Consider the following 18,054-nt stretch of genomic DNA (forward strand, 5'->3'; position numbering starts at 1 on the left):
AGTTTACATGCACATTGGCACTGTTCTATCCTAACCTTTTGTTTCCATGGAAACCATTTATGATACCACAAAAAGAGGATTCTGACCAAAGTAAGGAAGGAATAGCAGCAGTGGAAACTTGCTTTCAAATGAGCTTCAGGTAGAGGGAAGGACAGGGAAAAAAAAAAAACAAAGAAACAAAATGTGGAGCCTGATACGGTTTGGATTTGTGGCCCTGCCCAAATCTCATGTCAAATTATAATCCCCAATGTTGGAAGATGGGCCTGGCGGGAGGTGATTGGATCATGGGGGCAAACTTCCCCCTTGCTGTTCTCGTGATAGTGAGTGAGTTCTCGTGAGATCTGGTTGTTTGAAAGTGTGCAGCACCTCCCCCTTCGTTCTCTTTTCCTCCCGCTCCAGTCACGTGGGACGTGTCTGCTTCCCCTCCGCCTTCCGCCATGATTGTAAGTTTCCTGAGGCCTCCCAACCATGCTTCCTGTACAGCCTGTGGAACCGTGAGCCAATTTAACCTCTTTTCTTTATAAATGACCCAGTCTCAGGTAGTTCTTTATAGCAATGCAAGAACAGACGAATACAGAGCCATGCCCAGAGCTATTGTTAGGGAGAATGACTCTCTCCGGATGCCCTAGGATGGATGTTTGTGGCCCACTCCTCGCAGAGTTGATTCTGACGATCTAGCTGGCTGAGTAACCCTTCCAAAAACTGCTTTACCCTTATGTTTTCTTTTCTTTTCTCAAGAAAAAAAGTGTTGTTCAACCAAGGGGAAAGCACTCTCTGTTGTAACCCAAGCATGCAGAGGCATGGGGTGGAGGAGCAGACGTCACCTAGAGTATTAGTTTCCTGAGCCTGCTGTAATAAACTTGGTAGCTTAAAACAATAGAAATTTATTTTCTTACAGCTCTGGAGGTCAGAAGTCCAAAATCTGGGTGTCAGCAGATCCACGCTCCCTTTGAAGACTGTAGGACAGACTCCTTCCTTGCTTCTTCTGGTATCGGTGACTTGTTGGCCTGTGGTTGCTTCACTCCAATCTCTGCCTCTGTCTTCTCATGGCCGTCTCCCCTGTGTCTGTGTCTCAAATCTGCCTCTACCTTTTTCTCATAAGGACACCTGTCAGTGGAGCTAGAGTCCATCCTCAATCCAGGATGATCTCAAGATCCTTCATTACATCTGCAAAGACCCATTCTCGAAATATGGTCCCTTTCTCATGTTCTGGGGGTTAGGACTTGGACATCACTTTTGGGAGCCACGATTCAACCCACTATACCCATATAACAGGAGACTTTGCCGTGGCAACTATAAAAATTCACATTCCATTTTGGGAGGCTGAGGTGGCAGATCACGAGGTCAGGAGACCATCCTGGCTAACACGGTGAAACCCTGTCTCTACTAAAAATACAAAAAAAATTAGCCGGGCGTGGTGGCACACGCCTGTAGTCCCAGCTACTCAGGAGGCTGAGGCAGGAGAATTGCTTGAACCCAGGAGGCGGAGGTTGCAGTGAGCCAAGATCGTGCCACTGCACTCCAGCCTGGGCGACAGAGCAAGATTCTGTCTCAAAAAAAAAAAAAAAAAATTCACATTCTGAGCACCAAATGGGAAACCCCGTAGGTCTTGAAGCTTTGGCCAATTTCGGAAAAATTGCATGAGCAGTTCCTACCACTCCAAGACCTGGGCACAGCAGGGAATCTGGGGCGTTGCCATGGTGATTCTAAACCTTGAAACTTTTGTCTTTTCATATTGTTTGCAAGGAACTAGTTACTCAAACCTCATATGAAATGCAGGAATCCAACAGATAGGCTGTTTCTAGAGTAAGCTCATTGCTTGGAGTGAGAACTCCCCTCTGCCTTCATTGAAGAAACAGCACCTGTGACGTTCTTGGGATTCTCCCCAATGACCACCATACTAGGCTTAGCAACAACCTTAAACTTTCAATATAATCAGACATACCTGAGAGTGAGGAGGACAGACGAGGTAGAAGAGAAATGCTCCAACACAGCCCTCCACCACTCCTATTCAGAAGAAATTTTGAAAATGCTTGAAGGAGGCCAGGCACAATGGCTCACGCCTATAGTCCCAGCATTTATAGAGGCTGAGGCAGGTGGATTACTTGAGCTCAGAAGTTCGAGGTCAGCCTGGACAACATGGTGAGAACCCGTCTCTATAAAAAAAAAAAAAAAGAGGCCGGGCACAGTGGCTCAAGCCTGTAATCCCAGCACTTCGGGAGGCCAAGGCAGGTGGATCACCTGAGGTCAGGAGTTCGAAACCAGCCTGGCCAACATGACAAAACCCCATCTCTATTAAAGATACAAAAATTATCTGGGTGTTGTGGTGTGTGCCTGTAATCCCAGCTACACAGGAGACTGAGGCAGGAGAATTGCTTGAACCCGGGAGGCAGAGGTTGCAGTGAGCCAAGATCGTGCCACTGCACTCCAGCCTGGGCCACAGAGCGAGACTCTGTCTCAAAAAATAAATAAATAAATAATAAAAATAAATTTTAAAAAAGAAAGAAAATGCTTGAGGCTGGGTGTTGTGGCTCACACCTGTAATCCCAGTAACATGGGAGGCCCGAGGTGGGAGAGGATCACTTAAGGCCAGGAGTTCAAGACCAGCTGCAGCAACCTAGTGAGACCTCATCTTTATTTAAAAATTAAAAAATTTAAAAACAAAACTCTTGACTCTACTAAGATACTGTTGGTAACACGGACAGTGAGTGAAAAGCCTCTGTATGAACAGCTTATCATGATTGGCATGACTCTGCCACCCACATCTGTATTTATAAGCAGCTACAGAGGGCCAGGTGGCAGGTGAAAGCTTGTTTCTCCAGGAAACAACAAACTCAGAGAAGCCGTGGCTTTTGTTGAATCTTCCTGGAACTGTCATGCAGGAAAGCCTGGGAAAGGGAAGATTTGGGTAAGTTCATCAGAGTTTCAGTCTGGACAGGATTTTGGCTGCAGATTCTCTTGGTAATTTCCTTTTACATGAAGTAAAAACCTGAGTGACTTTCCTCATGTTAATGCATCCATCACCTTCTAGATCCAGCATCCCGCTTCCAGTAGCGTGCTGGGGGCCTCCTGTAGCATGCTGGGGCCTGAACACATGGTCTGACTTCGCAGTCATGGCACTGAACCCCTGAGAACCTACCAAAAAGGAGGATGCAGAGGAAAACCCTCTCCTTGATGGTGTCCCGCATGGCAGAAACAGGCTTTGCTCCTGGAATACTTTCAGGCCCAGGATCATCTTCACAGTGAAAAACCAAGACTAGGCCCAGGCGTGGTGGCCCATGCCTGTAATCCCAGCAACTTGGGTGGCCAAGGCAGGCGGACAGCTTGAGCCTAGGAGTTTGAGACCAGCCTGGCCGACATAGCAAGACCCTGTCTCCACACAAAATGCAAAAATTAGCCAGGCATGCAGGCATGTGCCTGTAGTCCCAGCTACTCAGGAGGCTGAGATGGGAGGATTGCTTGAGCCCAGGAGGTGGAGGCTGCAGTGAGCCAAGATCACACCATTGCACTCCAGCCTGACAGAGTGACAGAGACACTGTCTCAAAATAAAAAAATACAAAAAGATAAACCAGGACTGGGAAAACAGAACTAAGGTGGTATGCCCACTTATTGTGAGCCTTCTGGAAGGAGGTCGTGCACTTTTGAAAAGAACTAGAGAGGCCAGGCGTGGTGGCTCATGCCTATAATCCCAGCACTTTGGGAGGCTGAGGCGGACAGATCACCTGAGGTCAGGAGTTCAAGACCAGCCTGGCTAACATGGTGAAACCCTGTTTCTACTTTAAAAAAAAAAAAAAAAAAAAAAAAAACATAGCCGGGGCCGGGCACGGTGGCTCACGCCTGTAATCCCAGTACTTTGGGAGGCTGAAGCGGGTGGATCACAAGGTCAGGAGTTCAAGACCAGCCTGGCCAACATAGTGAAATCCCGTCTCTACTGAAAATACATAAAATTAGCCGGGCGTGGTGGCGGGCACCTGTGATCCCAGCTACTCGAGAGGCTGAGGTAGAAGAATCGCTTGAACCCGGGAGGCAGAGGTTGCAGCGAGCCAAGATCACGCCATTGCACTCCAGCCCGGATGACAGTGTGAGACTCTGTCTCAAAAAAAAATTAGCCAGACGCGGTGGTGCATGCCTGTAATCCCAGTGACTAGGAAGGCTGAGGCTGGAGAATTGCTTGAACCCGGGAGGCGGAGGTTGCAGTGAGCCAAGATTGCGCCATTGCACTCTAGCTTGGGCAACAAAAGCAAAATTCTGTCTCAAAAAAAATAAAAATGAAAAGAAAAAAGAAAAGAACCAGAGAATCAAACACATTGTCCACAAAACAGCCCTGCTTCTGCACAAGCAGGTGATGGGGGCGCCATTTTCCTGAAACATCCCCCTTCCTATTCTAAACCTTCAAGTGCTGTTTCTTTGTACGCTTCTGTTCATTGGGACCACAAGTCTGCCCTCTGCTGGTTAAGGGACATGCAAGCATTATTACAACTGGGAAGGGGACCAGTGCTGTGGCCCCTTAACCGACATTTTTCCCAGAGGGGCAGTGATGTAGGCAGTAATGTACTTACCTCCTAACTCATAGAGACTTTATCTTAAGAGTCAGAGCTATTGAGTGGCCGATAAAACATTCTCTACCTTCATGGGTCACAGATAACATCTACACGCCGCATATCCCAGGGAATTCTAAAATCAAGCTGGTGTTATCACACCTATGGCTAAAAGTCCTCTGAAACATCATCATATAAGTTAATCTCAAAGAGAAAACATAAATAAACCAAGGAAACATAAAAACAGTCATTGAAAGATACAAACCTGAGTCTGAATCCTGGTCTTTCTATTTACTAGCTCCGTGAGCTGGAACGAGTACTCAGCTTCTCTCTTTTTTTTTTTTTTTTTTTTGAGACACGGTCTGACTCTGCTGCCTAGGCTGGAGTGCAGTGGGGCGATCTCAGCTTACTGCAACCTCTGCCTCCTGAGCTCAAGGGATCCTCCCACCTCAGCCTCCCAAGTAGCTGAGACTACACACAAGCACCACCACGCCTGGCTAAGTTTGTATTTTTTGTAGAGATGGGGTTTTGCCATGTTTCCCAGACTGGTCTCAAACTCCTGGGCTTGAGCGATCTGTCCACCTCAGCCTCTGAAAGTGCTGGGATTACAGGCATAAGCCACTTCGCCCTGTTATTCAACTTCTCTAAACCCCAGTTTCCTCAACTGTAAAATGAGGCTGTCTATAATTACATCAGATAATTGTTGAAAAGATTAAATGAGATCATTAATCAGGTAGCACAGTGCAGTATCTGGCACATTGTAAACATTCTTTAAATCAGGGGTGTCCAGTCTTTTGGCTTCCCTGGGCCACATTGTTAGAATTGTCTTGGGCCACACATAAAATATATTAAACACTAACAATAGCTGATGAGCTTCAGCAAAAAAAAAATAAATAAATAAAAATAAAATTTAAAAAAAGGCCAGGCACCGTAATTTACGGCTGTAATCCCAGCACTTTGGGAGGCTGAGGCAGGCAGATTACCTGAGGTCAGGAGTTCAAGACCAGCCTGGCCAAGATGGTGAAACCCCATCTCTACTAAAAATACAAAAATTAGCCGGGCGTGGTGGCACATGCCTGTAGTCCCAGCTATTCAGGAGGCTAAGGCAGGAGCATCACTTGAACCCAGGAGGCAGAGATTGCAGTGAGCCAAGATCACGCCACTGCACTCCAGCCTGGGCAACAGAGTGAGAGTCCATCAAAAAAAAAAGCAAAGACATCTCATAATGTTTTAAGAAAGTTTACAAATTTGTGTTGGACCACATTCAAAATCATCCTGGGCTGCATGCAGCCCACGGGCCACGGGTTGGACATGCTTGCTTTAAATGTTAGCTTAAATGTTTTTCTTTTTCAATTCATTTTATTCTAGAAGCTAGAAATCTTTGCTCACAGTGGCGCAGTAGGAAAAGCCAGTGTTGGAGAAGAGAAGTGTGTATTGAGACAGACAGCTTCGTCACCAGTGGTCCTCAACCAGGGGCAATTTTGTGTGCCCAGGGGCTTTTGGCAAAGTCTGGAGACATTTTTTGGCTGCCACACCCGGGGACTGGTGCTGCTAGAATCTGATGAGTAGAAGCCAGGCATGCTGCTAAATATCCTTCAATGCATAGATCAGTTCCTACAACAAGGACTTATCCAGCCCAAAATGTCAATAGTGCTGAGATTGGGAACCCTCTCCGGCCTCACGAGAAGCGTCTTCAGCTTTAACACTGAAGACCTGAGTCCTTGGCCAGCCACTGTACACAATCAAAGCTGTGCTTCTCTAAAGTTGAAAACTCATTTAGTAATGCCAGCTGTGAGCACTGTGAACAGGTATGGCACTAAGCAATGGTGACTCTGCTGAGTTCCAGAACTTTCTATCTCTTACTAACCAGTAGCATTTCTGCTTACAGCTTGGCTTTCCAGATGACAATAAAAATAGAAGCAAAGTATCTGGATTAAAAAGCCACCCAAAGTCAAGGGGTCAAGGCTCCATATATATATATTTTTTAATCATAATAAAATACACATAAAACTTACCATCTTAACCATTTTTAAGTGTTCAGTTCAGTAACACTAAGTACATTCACATTGTTGTGAAATCAATATCCAGAACTCTCATCTTGCAAAACTGAAACCCTATACCCATTAGACAAGAACACCTCCATTTTCCACCCCAAGGACTCTCAGTATTTTCATAAGATAAAATACTCACAGAAAAACAAATTGAAACAAAACAAAACACAAACCCACCAACAAAAACCCAGAAGGTTTTTTGTTTTTTTTTTGTTTTTTTTTTTTGAGACAGAGTCTTGTTTTGTCACCCAGGCTGGAGTGCAATGGTGCCATCACAGCCCACTGTAGCCTCAACCTCCAGGACTCAAGCGATCGTCTCACCTCAGCCTCCCAAGTAGCTGGGACTACAGGCATGTGCCACCACACCCGGCTAATTTTTCAACATTTTTTGTAGAGATGGGGTCTCACTATGTTACTCAGGCTGGTCTCAAATTCCTGGGCTCAAGCTTCCTGAGTAGCTGGGATTACAGGTGCCCGCCACCATGGCCGGCTAATTTTTATATTTTTAGTAGAGGCGAGGTTTCACTATGTTGGCCAGGCTGGTCTCGAACTCCTGACCTCATGTATTCCGCCCACCTCGGCCTCCCAAAGTGCTGGGATTACAGGCGTGAGCCACCATGCCCAGCCACAAAATATTTTTAAAAATTATCTGGGCATGGTAGTGCACGCCTGTAGTCCCAGCTACTTGAGAGGCTGAGGTGGGAGTATTGCTTGAGCCCAGGATTTGGAGGCTGCAGTTAGCTATGATCATGCCACTGCACTCCAGCCTGGGTGACAGAGCAAGACCCAGTCACTAAAAATAAAAATTAAAAAATAAATAAATAAAAGGGGCCCTGGAGAGGCACCTCAGCCCTTCTGCCATATGAGGAAACAGAAGACAGACGTAAACCAAAAAGCCAGCCCTCACCAGACACCACATCTGCCGGCACCATGGTCTTGGAGTTGTCCAGCCTCCAGAACTGTGAGGAATAAATGTCTGTTGTTGAAGCCACCCAATCTATAGTCTTTGGTTATGGCAGCCCAAACGGACTAAGACACGAAGCTTACCAAATGGCAGAGCCATGTGCTTCCCGAGATCAGCGATGCTGAGGAGAAGGCTGATGTACCCCAGTGCAGGAAGAGGGACTTAGGGCTTTCCTTGGCAATGTTCTGCTCCTGGGGGGTCCTTGGTACTCAAATGTGAACTCTGTTCCTCTGCCTATCAGTGAATGAAAACATCTCCTGGCCTCTCCACTTCCATCATTTTTTTGTTTCCAGCTCTTTCTCTCCTCCCTGTTTTAGCATACAGTAGTCCCCTCTTATTCACAGGGGATATGTTCCAAGATCCCCAGCGGATGCCTGAAACCTCAGATAGTACCCATCCCTATGTATATTGTTTTTTCCCACAGACTACATGCCTATGATAAAGTTTAATTTATATATTAGGCACAGTAAGCAATTAACAATAAGTAATAATAAATAGGACAATTATAACAATGTGCCAGCATCACTACTCTTGCAAGTTGGGGCCAATGTTAAGTACTACAGGGGTTTCTTGAACACAAACACGGTGATACCATGACAGTAGCCCTGACAACCAAGATGGCTAAGTGACTAACCAGCAGGTAGAGCCTGGATGCACTGGACAAAGGGAGGATTCACGTTGCAGACGGGATCAAGCTTACAGCGAGAGATCTCATCACGCTGCCTAGAATGGTACACAGCTTAAAACTCATGGATTATTTCGGCCGGGCGCGGTGGCTCACGCCTGTAATCCCAGCACTTTGGGAGGCTGAGGCGGGCGGATCACAAGGTCAGGAGATCACGACCATCCTGGCTAACATGGTGAAACCCCGTCTCTACTAAAAATACAAAAAATTAGCCGGGCATGGTGACGGGCACCTGTAGTCCCAGCTACTCAGGAGGCTGAGGCAGGAGAATGGCGTGAACCCGGGAGGCGGAGCTTGCAGTGAGCTGAGATCGTGCCACTACACTCCAGCCTGGGCGACACAGCAAGACTTCGTCTCAAAACAAAACAAAAGACTCATGGATTATTTCTAGAATTTCACATTTAATATATATTTCTTTTCTTTTCTTTAAGACGAGGTCTCACTCCATTGCCCAGGCTGGAGGGCAGTGGTACCATCAGAGCTCACTGCAGCCTCCACCTCCTGGGCATAAGCCATCCTCCCACCTAAGCCCCCCAAGCAGCTGAGATTACAAGCGCATGCCACCACACTCGGCTAATTTTTGTATTTTTTGCAGAGACGAGGTTTTGCCATGTTACCCAGGCCACTCTTGAACTCTTAGACTCAAGGGATCCACTTACCTCGACCTTCCAAAGTGCTGGAATTACAGGCATGAGCCACCATGCTTGGCCCATTTAATGTTTTCAAACTGTAGTTGATCATGGGTAACCGGAACCTGAGAGGGTGAAACTGTGGATGAGGGAACTACGTACACTAAATACGTTCCTTCAGGTACATGCGCGAAGAACCGATTGTATGCTAGGCACACAATGCTGCTGGAAATAGAAATATTTCAACCGCTTTTCTCAAGGTGTTTACAGACTAATGAGAAATTAAATTTAGTTTTTTGTTTGTTTTTGTTTTTGTTTTTTTGAGACAAGTTCTCACTTTGTCTCTGGCTGGAGTACAGTGGCGCAATCTCAGCTCACTGCAGCCTCTGCCTCCCAGGTTCAAGCAATTCTCCTGCCTCAGCCTCCCAAGTAGCTGGGATTACAGGCGCCCGCCAACATGCCTGGGTAATTTTTGTATTTTTAGTAGAGATGGGGTTTCGCCATGTTGGCCAGGCTGGTCACAAACTCCTGACCTCAGGTGATCCACCACCTTAGCCTTCCAAAGTGCTGGGATTACAGGTGTGAGCCACCACGCCCGGTCCAGAAATAAATTTCTTTTTTTTTTTTGAGACGGAGTCTCGCTCTGTTGCCCAGGCTGGAGTGCAGTGGCACAATCTCAGCTCACTGCAAGCTCCGCCTCCCGGGTTCACGCCATTCTCCTGCCTCAGCCTCCTGAGTAGCTGGGACTACAGGCACCCGCCACCACGCCCGGCTAATTTTTTGTATTTTTAGTAGAGACAGGGTTTCACCATTTTAGCCAGGATGGTCTCGATCTCCTGACCTCGTGATCCGCCCGCCTCGGCCTCCCAGAGTGCTGGGAATGCAGGCATGAGCCACCGCGCCCGGCCAATAGATTTCTAAATGAAGGAAATTTGGAAATGAAATATAAGTTGTACAAATGGACAAGTGGCATAATATTATGTTGTACAAAGGGACTTTCATTATTCCTGATGAAAACTCATGCCGGAGCTTACATTTGTTCCCTCCAGAAATCTCAATAAAATTTTAAAAAAAGAAACATTTATAAATGCTTATGGACAAAAGGAATGGAAGAGAAGATGATATCAGACAAAAGACATCAATGAAATTTTGGAAGATATAAAATGGAGGGGCCCGTGCCACCTGGAAAGTAAACTGGTTTGTGCTGCGGGACCCAGGAGTGGTCAGGGATCGGAGGCTGAGCAGCAGTGTTGATGATAGTCTTTAAAAAGAATAGATAAGAACCCCAGATCTCCTTTCCCAGCCCACGCAGCCACGCAACTACACCACCTCCACCACTATGGGAAGTTTATTAACTCCAAAGGAAGACTTTGGAGCCTCAATATCAAAACATAGCTAGACACCAGATATTGTTCCAAAAAAGGGAATTTTGTGAACATTTGGGTACTGAGATGCTATTCCCAGATCCTTCCCCTGCAGGGCTTTTACCTTCCCCAGGCAGGAGAAAGGAGGAAAACTCTCTGGGAAAACTGATCCATCGGCCGGGTGCGGTGGCTCACGCCTGTAATCCCAGCACTTTGGGAGATCGAGGCGGGTGGATCATGAGGTCAGGAGCTCGAGACCATCCTTGCTAACACGGTGAAACCCTGTCTCTACTAAAAATATGAAAAATTAGCCGGGCATGGTGGCGGGCACCTGTGGTCCCAGCTACTGGGAGGCTGAGGCAGGAGAATGGCGTGAACTCGGGAGGCAGAGCTTGCAGTGAGCCGAGATTGCGCCACTGCACTCCAGCCTGGGCGACAGAGCGAGACTCCATCTCAAAAAATAATAATAATAAAGAAAGAAAACTGATCCACCCAAGGGGGGAAAAAAACTACAGATCTAACATCTGGGGACCTGACCTAATGACTCTTCATGACACTCACCAGAAGAATAGCTTCGAACATGCACATGGAGCTGCGATGAATAGACAGCCAAAGACTACTAGAGCTCTGAGGGAAGTCCGCCCCGCAAAAAAAGACCAAAACATGGCTGGGCGCAGTGGCTCACACCTGTAATCCCAGCAATTTGGGAGGCCAAGGCAGGCAGATCACCAGAGGTAAGGAGTTCAACACCAGCCTGGCCAATGTGGTGAAACCCCGTCTCTACTAAAACTACAAAAATTAGCCAGGCATGGTGGCAGACGCCTGTAATCCCAGCTACTCAGGAGGCTGATGCAGGAGAATTGCTTGAATCAGGAGGTAGAGGTTACAGTGAGCCAAGATCGCACCACTGCACTCCAGCCTGGGTGACAGAGCGAGACTCTGCCTCAAAAACAACAACAACAACAACAACAACAAGAAAACGCCCATACAAAGTACATCACATGGAATTTCAGAACACCAAGAATGAAAGCAATGCTTCCAAAGAAAGAAAGAAAAATACAGTTACAAAGCCTAGGACAGAATCAGTCTTAGTGCTAACAATACTGGGAAATTGAAGATGGTATAATAATGTCTTCAAAAGTCTGTGGAAACATTTTTGCAATCTAGACTTTTATACCCAGCCACACAATCTACTATACAGGTGGAATAAAAATATCCAAGTTCTCAAAAAATTGTGAGAAGATTTGGTCGATCAAAACAATGGAATAAAACAGACAAAAGAATAGGAAACAGAGCATTCAGGAAACAGGGATGCCAATACCGGAGAGAGAAAAAGGGTTATCCTACAGTGATGGTATAGAGAAGATACAGGATTGGAGCAAGCCATATGATTCCATATATAAAATTCTAGAAAATGCAACTAATCTATAATAATAGATAGTGGACCAGTGGTTGCCTGGACATGGGGGTGAAGGGAGGAATAGATTATAAGGGAGCATGAGGAAACTTTTGAGTGTGCTGGAAATGTCCATTATTTTAATTATATTAATGGATTCATGGGTGTACACGTGTCAAAACTCATAAAATTGTTCACTTTAAATATATGCATTTTATTGCACCTTAAATCAGAATCAAGTTGTCAGAATCAATAAAAAATAAAAAACAATAAAAGGCCAACCCTGATAAATGAGTCAGAGAAGGTCCTGAAGAGAGGGTTCTCATGCTTGTATGCCTCATAAAACACTATCACAAATGTTGCAAAACACAACCTAGTGCAACAGCCATCCCAACCTTACACAAAAAATACTTCTGCAAGGACATCTGCTCGGCAATTGCCTGTCCAACCTCAGACTGGTGCCACCCTTGTTACTGATCTTTGTAGCAAGGATAATTATTTCAAAACAATTATGTAATCTTTCTCTTTTTTTTTTTTTTTTTTTTTTTTTTTGAGATGGAGTCTCCCTCTGTCACCAGGCTGGAGTGCAGTGGCACGATCTTGGCTCACTGCAAACTCCACCTCCTGGGTTCAAGTGATTCTCCTGCCTCAGCTTCCCCAAGTAGCTGGGACTACAGGTGCACACCACCACACCCAGCTAATTTTTTTTAAATTTTCAGTAGAGACAAGGTTTCACCATGTTAGCTAGGCTGGTCTCAAACTCTTGACCTCAGGAGATCCGCCCACCTCGGCCTCCCAAAGTGCTGGGATTACAGGCGTGAGCCACTGCACCCCATCTCTTCCTTATTTTTTCCTGTAAACAATGTGTCTTCCTGTCTGAATATGCACATAATTTACCACGGCATGCATATTTCCATTGCAATGCTCTATTCCCAAACAATACCTTTTTCTTTCGGAGAACTTCTCTCTCTTTGTTTTTTAGGTTGAAACTTTTGTTTTTCTTTTTCTTTTTTTGAGACAGAGTCTCGCTCCATCACCAAGGCTAGAGTGCGGTGGTATGATGTCAGCTCACTGCAACCTCCGCCTCCTGGGTTCAAGTGATTCTCATCCCTCAGCCTCCCGAGTAGCTGGGATTACAAACACCCCCCACCATGCCCAGCTAATTTTTGTATTTTTAGTAGAGACGGGGTTTCAGCATGTTGGCCAGGCTGGTCTCAAACTACTGACCTCAAATGATCCACCTGCCTTGGCCCCCCAAAATGCTGGGATTACAGGCGTGAGCCACTGCACCCGGCGGCTGACACGTTTTATACCAATAAAGCAGTAAAAAAAAAAAAAAATTAGGAAAACAAGTGAATTGGTGAAGTGGAAGATTGGTCAGAGGTAACTATCCACAAAGAAGCCATAGAAATAAAAAGAAGCAAGATACAGAAGAGATAATAAAAAGCAGATATGACATGCTTGAAAGGTCTACCGTGTTTTTTTGGAGTCCCAAAATGAGAAGAAAGAATCCCTTTCCAATAGCTCTAACAGAACCTAAAGGAAGAGAAATGATATCACCAAAGTGCTGGAAGACAAAACAACTGCTAAAACAAATTTTCTACCCAGAGAAAGTATCCTTTATTAATGAAAATAAGAAAAAGACATTTTCAGATTAGCGAAAGCTGAGAGAGTTCTCCAAGAGCAGGCCCCCCCAACTCAAAGAAATTCCATAGCGTGTTTTTTGGGCTGAAGATCAATGACCTCCACATGGAAGCTCAGAGACGCAGCAAAGAATGAAGAACTAAGACGTTCAAGGAGTGTTCAGAGAATAAGCGATATATTTTTCTGACTAGAACCAAAGATCTATAAAGGAAAGCCGGAGGGTATAAGGCTGAAAATATGTGAACCGAGATCAACAAGGGTCCTAAATCCCAGGCAGGAGGAAGAAGAAAGGGGAGCATATCTGGAGAAATATTAAAGTTAAGAGAGGCCAGGCATGGTGGTTTATGCTTGTAATCCCAGCAACTGGAGAGGCTGAGGCAGGAAGATCATGTCAACCCAGAAGTTTAAGGCTACAGTGAGTTATTATGACGCCACTGCACTCCAGCCTGGGTGACAGAATGAGACCCCATCTCCTTAAAAAAAAAAAAGGAGAGAGAGAGAGAGAGAAAGAATGCTCACCAGCCAAGGACAGAGAGGTTACAATGAAGAGAAGTCAGGTGATATTGTTAAATAATGCCTAATCCAGGCAGATGGCAAGAAAACAAGGCCACTGGGTTCAAGAAGTCATAGGAAACTTTGAGAAGGTGATATTCATGAAATGATGGGATAAGCAAAGAATTCAAGAATGAGTGGTGGCCAGGCATGGTGGCTCACGTCTGTAATCCCAGCACTTTGGGAGGCTGAGGCAGGGGAATCACCTGAGGTCAGGAGTTCGAGAATAGCCTGGCCAACATGGTAAAACCCCATCTCTACTAAAAATACAAAAATTATCTAGTTATGGTGGGAGGCTGAGGTGGGAGAATCGCTTGAACCCAGGAGTCGGAGGTTACAGTGAGCCAAGATTGCACCACTGCACTCCAGCCTGGGCGACAGAGCAAGACTCTGTCTCAAAAAAAAAAAAAAAAACACCAAGAGTGAGTGGTAAAGGAAGGAGAAGCAGTAGGTGCTTCCACTTAGAAGTCCAACAAAGACCAAACTCTACTTCTACAAAATAGGACCCTTGGTCACTCCCCTCCCCAGCCTGCCTCTTCCCCAGTCTTCCTCAGCTCCACAAACAGCCTTACTACCTAGTAACTCAAGCCAAAATATAGAAGTAATCACCAATTCTTCTCTTTTCTTTATTCCCCAAGCCCAATCAATCAGTAATTCCTGTTGCCTCCAATCCAATGTGTGGTCCATGTGTGACCATTCCCATTGCTCCTGACTGAGTCTAAGTCCAAGGCCACCGTCATCTGTTCCTTGGAACACTGCAATAGCCTCTGATGGGGTAGGGGTGAGGGGATGCCTCCATTCTTGCTCCTTTGAATCCAATCTCCCTGGAGAGATCATTCAGGTAGGACAAAAATCAGACCATGTCATTTCCCTGCTTAGAATCCTTCAGTGGTTTCTCATTGTGGCCAGAATGAAATTTCAATTGCTGAGCACCATGTTTAAGGCCCCTGGTGATACCGCCCTGGTGTGGCTTCTCTAACCTCCTTTCCTATCACTCTCCCACCTTCGTCAGCTCTGCGCTCACCTGCTCTCTCCCTGGTCCTGCACACCAAACTTGTTCCTGCCTCAAAGGCTTTGCCCTGGAAGATTCTTCCCCCTGGTCTTGCAAAGCTGGGTCCTTCCCATCATTCAGTTCAAAATCACCTCCTGGGATAGATCTTCCCAGACCAACCAATGTAGAGTATCTTTCCTGCACCGGAGATGTTCCACCATTACATCACTATGTTGTATTTTACTTACAGCACTGATCATCTCAAATTATCTTGTGTATTCACTAATTTGTTTCTTGTCTGCACCTGCCCCGTGCCACGCTGAGTGTTCATGTGGCGCCCGGCCTTGAGTGTTGCTTTCACTAGCACAGCACCCATTTCTCTCTTGTGAATTGCTGAGACTCTAGTGCCCATTTCAGGACTCTGTCTTCAGACTTAAGGATAAGAGGAATAGACACTAGGGTTGGGGGAATGTATAGGGTATTAATATGAGATGAAAATGAAAAGATTGCCAGGTAACACTGCAGTACAGTTGAAGTTAGATAGCACGAACTCTGTATTTTCCAAGACTTTCTCCACCTACTCTTGACAGCCTGGGAGGGAATAGAAAGGTTGACAACAGAGACAACACAAATTTTGGGCAGAGCCAAAGGACAAAGGACTGTATCACTGAAACGGCCAAGAAAGCAGACTGGAATGGGGTACCCCTAAGAGATCTGACGGATTTTGATAGATCAATACATAGAGACTAAGGACCTAAAGTCCCAAGCAGTGAAAACCAGTCCCACAGGCACAACGGAAGAATGACATTGCAGGTAAAATGCTGAGTGGCGTTAGATTCTCAGCCTCTCTGGGCGGCTATCTCCAAAGAGGCAGGTGTGGCTCTTCCCCCGGGGTATCCCGACCCTTCTGTAATGATCATCTTGGCTAAAGACTAGTCAGTGAATACTCAGAAAGAAGATAACATCAAGAAAATTTAATTATTGAATGCTGGCAAAGTTCCCCTTCTTTCCTTAAGCAAAGGATCTCTTTTCCCTATCTCCTTTAACAGGGTTGTCAGAGCTCATGAGGGAGAGGAAGGGCAGGCTATGAATGGCAAGCATGCAGTAAATCCCAGTCTGGACTCAGTGACAAAGGAGTAATAAAAAGATTATAGGTAATTTTTCCTCCTGAATTATAGAGAGGGTGTGGATTCAGCCTGGCCGTAGAAGGGGTGGGGCAGGCTGCCCACCTCTGCTCTCAGGAGCGTTACTCAGGAAAAGGGGGAAGGGCTGCAAGGCCCCCAGCTGGGGTTACAAATCAAAATACAGGATTCTGGCCAGTACGGTGGCTCACGCCTGTAATCCCAGCACTTTGGGAGGCCAAGGTGGGCTGATCACCAGAATTGCTTAAACCTAGGAGGCGGAGTTTGCAGTGAGCCAAGATCATGCTGCTGCACTCCAGACAGGGCAACAAAGCAAGACTCCATCTCAAAAAAAAAATAAAAAAATAAAAAATAAAGCAGGATTCCCAGAAAAGTGGTTATTTAGTATATGTATACATCCCCATACAATGTTTGTGTGTGTGTGTATATATATATATATATATATATATATATATATTTTTTTTTTTTTTTTTTTGAGACAGGGTCTCAATCTGTCACCCAGGCTGGAGTGCAGTGGCATTATCACAGCTCACTGCGGCCTCGACCTCCCTGGGCTCTGGTGATCCTCCCATCTCAGCCTCCCAAGTGGCTGGGACCAAAAGCATGTGCCACCATGCCTGGCTAATTTTTGCATTTTGTGTAGAGTTGGGGGTTTCACCATGTTGCCCAGGCTTGTCTTGAACTCCTGGGCTCAAGAGATCTGACCACCTTGGCCTCCCAAAATGATGTGATTACAGGCATGAGCCACTGCACCCAGTCCTTGGTATACTTATACTAAAAAATTATTCATTGTTCATCTAAATGCAAATGTAACTGAGCACAGTGTATTTCATCTGGCAACCTACCTCCAGTGCTAGAGGGAGGGTCCCAGCGCTGGACTGAGCCATTAACAGGGAAACCTTCCTGAGTGGCTACACAGAGTAGCTGTGCTGGAAGCCAAACTGTTTTGGGGTCATTCTGCATATGAATCATGGTGGAGGTAAATATTCTTATGTTTACTATTTAAAGATGGGGCCGGGTATGGTAGCTCAAGCCTGTAATCCCAGCACTTTGGGAGGCCAAGGCAGGCGGATCACCTGAGGTCAGGGGTTTGAGACCAGCCTGGCTAACAGGCGAAACCCCCATCTCTACTAAAAATACAAAAATTAGCTGGGCATGGTGGCAGGCACCTGTAATCCCAGCTACTTGGGAGGTAGAGGCAGGAGAATCACTTGAACCCAGGAAGCCGAGGTTGCAGTGAGCCAAGGCTGTGCCACTGCACTCCAGCCTGAGAGACAGAGTGAGACTCCACCTTAAAAAAAAAAAAAAAATTGGCTGGGTGCAGTGGCTCACACCTGTAATCCCAGCACTTTGGGTGGCCAAGGTGATCAGATCATTTGAAGTCAGGAGTTCAAGACCAGCCTGTCCAACATGAAAAAACCCTGTCTTTACTAAAAATACAAAAATTAGCTGGGCGTGGTGGCACATGCCTGTAATCCCATCTACTCGGGAGGCTGAGGTATGAGAATCACTTGAACCCAGGAGGTGGAGGTTGCAGTGAGCCGAGATCATGTCACTGCACTCCAGCCTGGGCAACAGAGTGAGACTCTGTCTCAAAAGAATAAATAAAATAAAGATGAGAGAATTTGTTAGCAGTTGCATAAATGCGTATATCTCATATAATATTTGCATAAATATAAAATACATATGCCCATGTATGTATAGTTACATAAATATATTACATCAGTTTATATTTAAATGTCACCTATTACGTTTTGCTTTACAGCTATGTTACAGACTGTTTTGTGGTTTCACCCAACAAAAAGAAACCAAAAGGCCAGGCACGGTGGCTCACACCTGTCATCTCAGCACTTTGAGAGGCTGAGGCGGGCAGATCACTTGAGACGGGAGTTCCAGAACAGCCCGGCAACGTAGCAAGACCCTGTCTCTACAAAAAATACAAAGCTTAACCAGGTGTGGTGGCGGGCACCTGTAGTCCTAGCTACTCTGGAGGCTGAGGTGGGAGAATTACCTAAGCTTGAAGAGGTGGAGGCTGCAGTGAGCCATGATTGCACCACTGTACTGCAGCCTGGGTGACAGAGTGAGACCTCGTCTCAAA

The 18,054-nt window shown here is 45.9% G+C and overlaps 1 long non-coding RNA gene across 2 annotated transcripts; it reads left to right on the plus strand.

The window, feature by feature from the left end:
• The first annotated feature begins 128 nt into the window (after window positions 1-128).
• On the plus strand, window positions 129-18,054 carry LOC107974735 (uncharacterized). Of its 2 annotated transcripts, none has more exons than XR_008538043.2 (4): window positions 129-494; window positions 899-988; window positions 15,864-15,968; window positions 17,722-18,054. It is a non-coding gene; the product is annotated as an uncharacterized LOC107974735 (long non-coding RNA). The 2 variants fall into 2 exon arrangements; XR_001717701.3 differs by having other exon boundaries at window positions 129-443.

This window comes from Pan troglodytes, chromosome 1 (genome assembly GCF_028858775.2).
Source record: "Pan troglodytes isolate AG18354 chromosome 1, NHGRI_mPanTro3-v2.0_pri, whole genome shotgun sequence".
In the NCBI taxonomy this organism is placed as follows: domain Eukaryota; kingdom Metazoa; phylum Chordata; class Mammalia; order Primates; family Hominidae; genus Pan; species Pan troglodytes.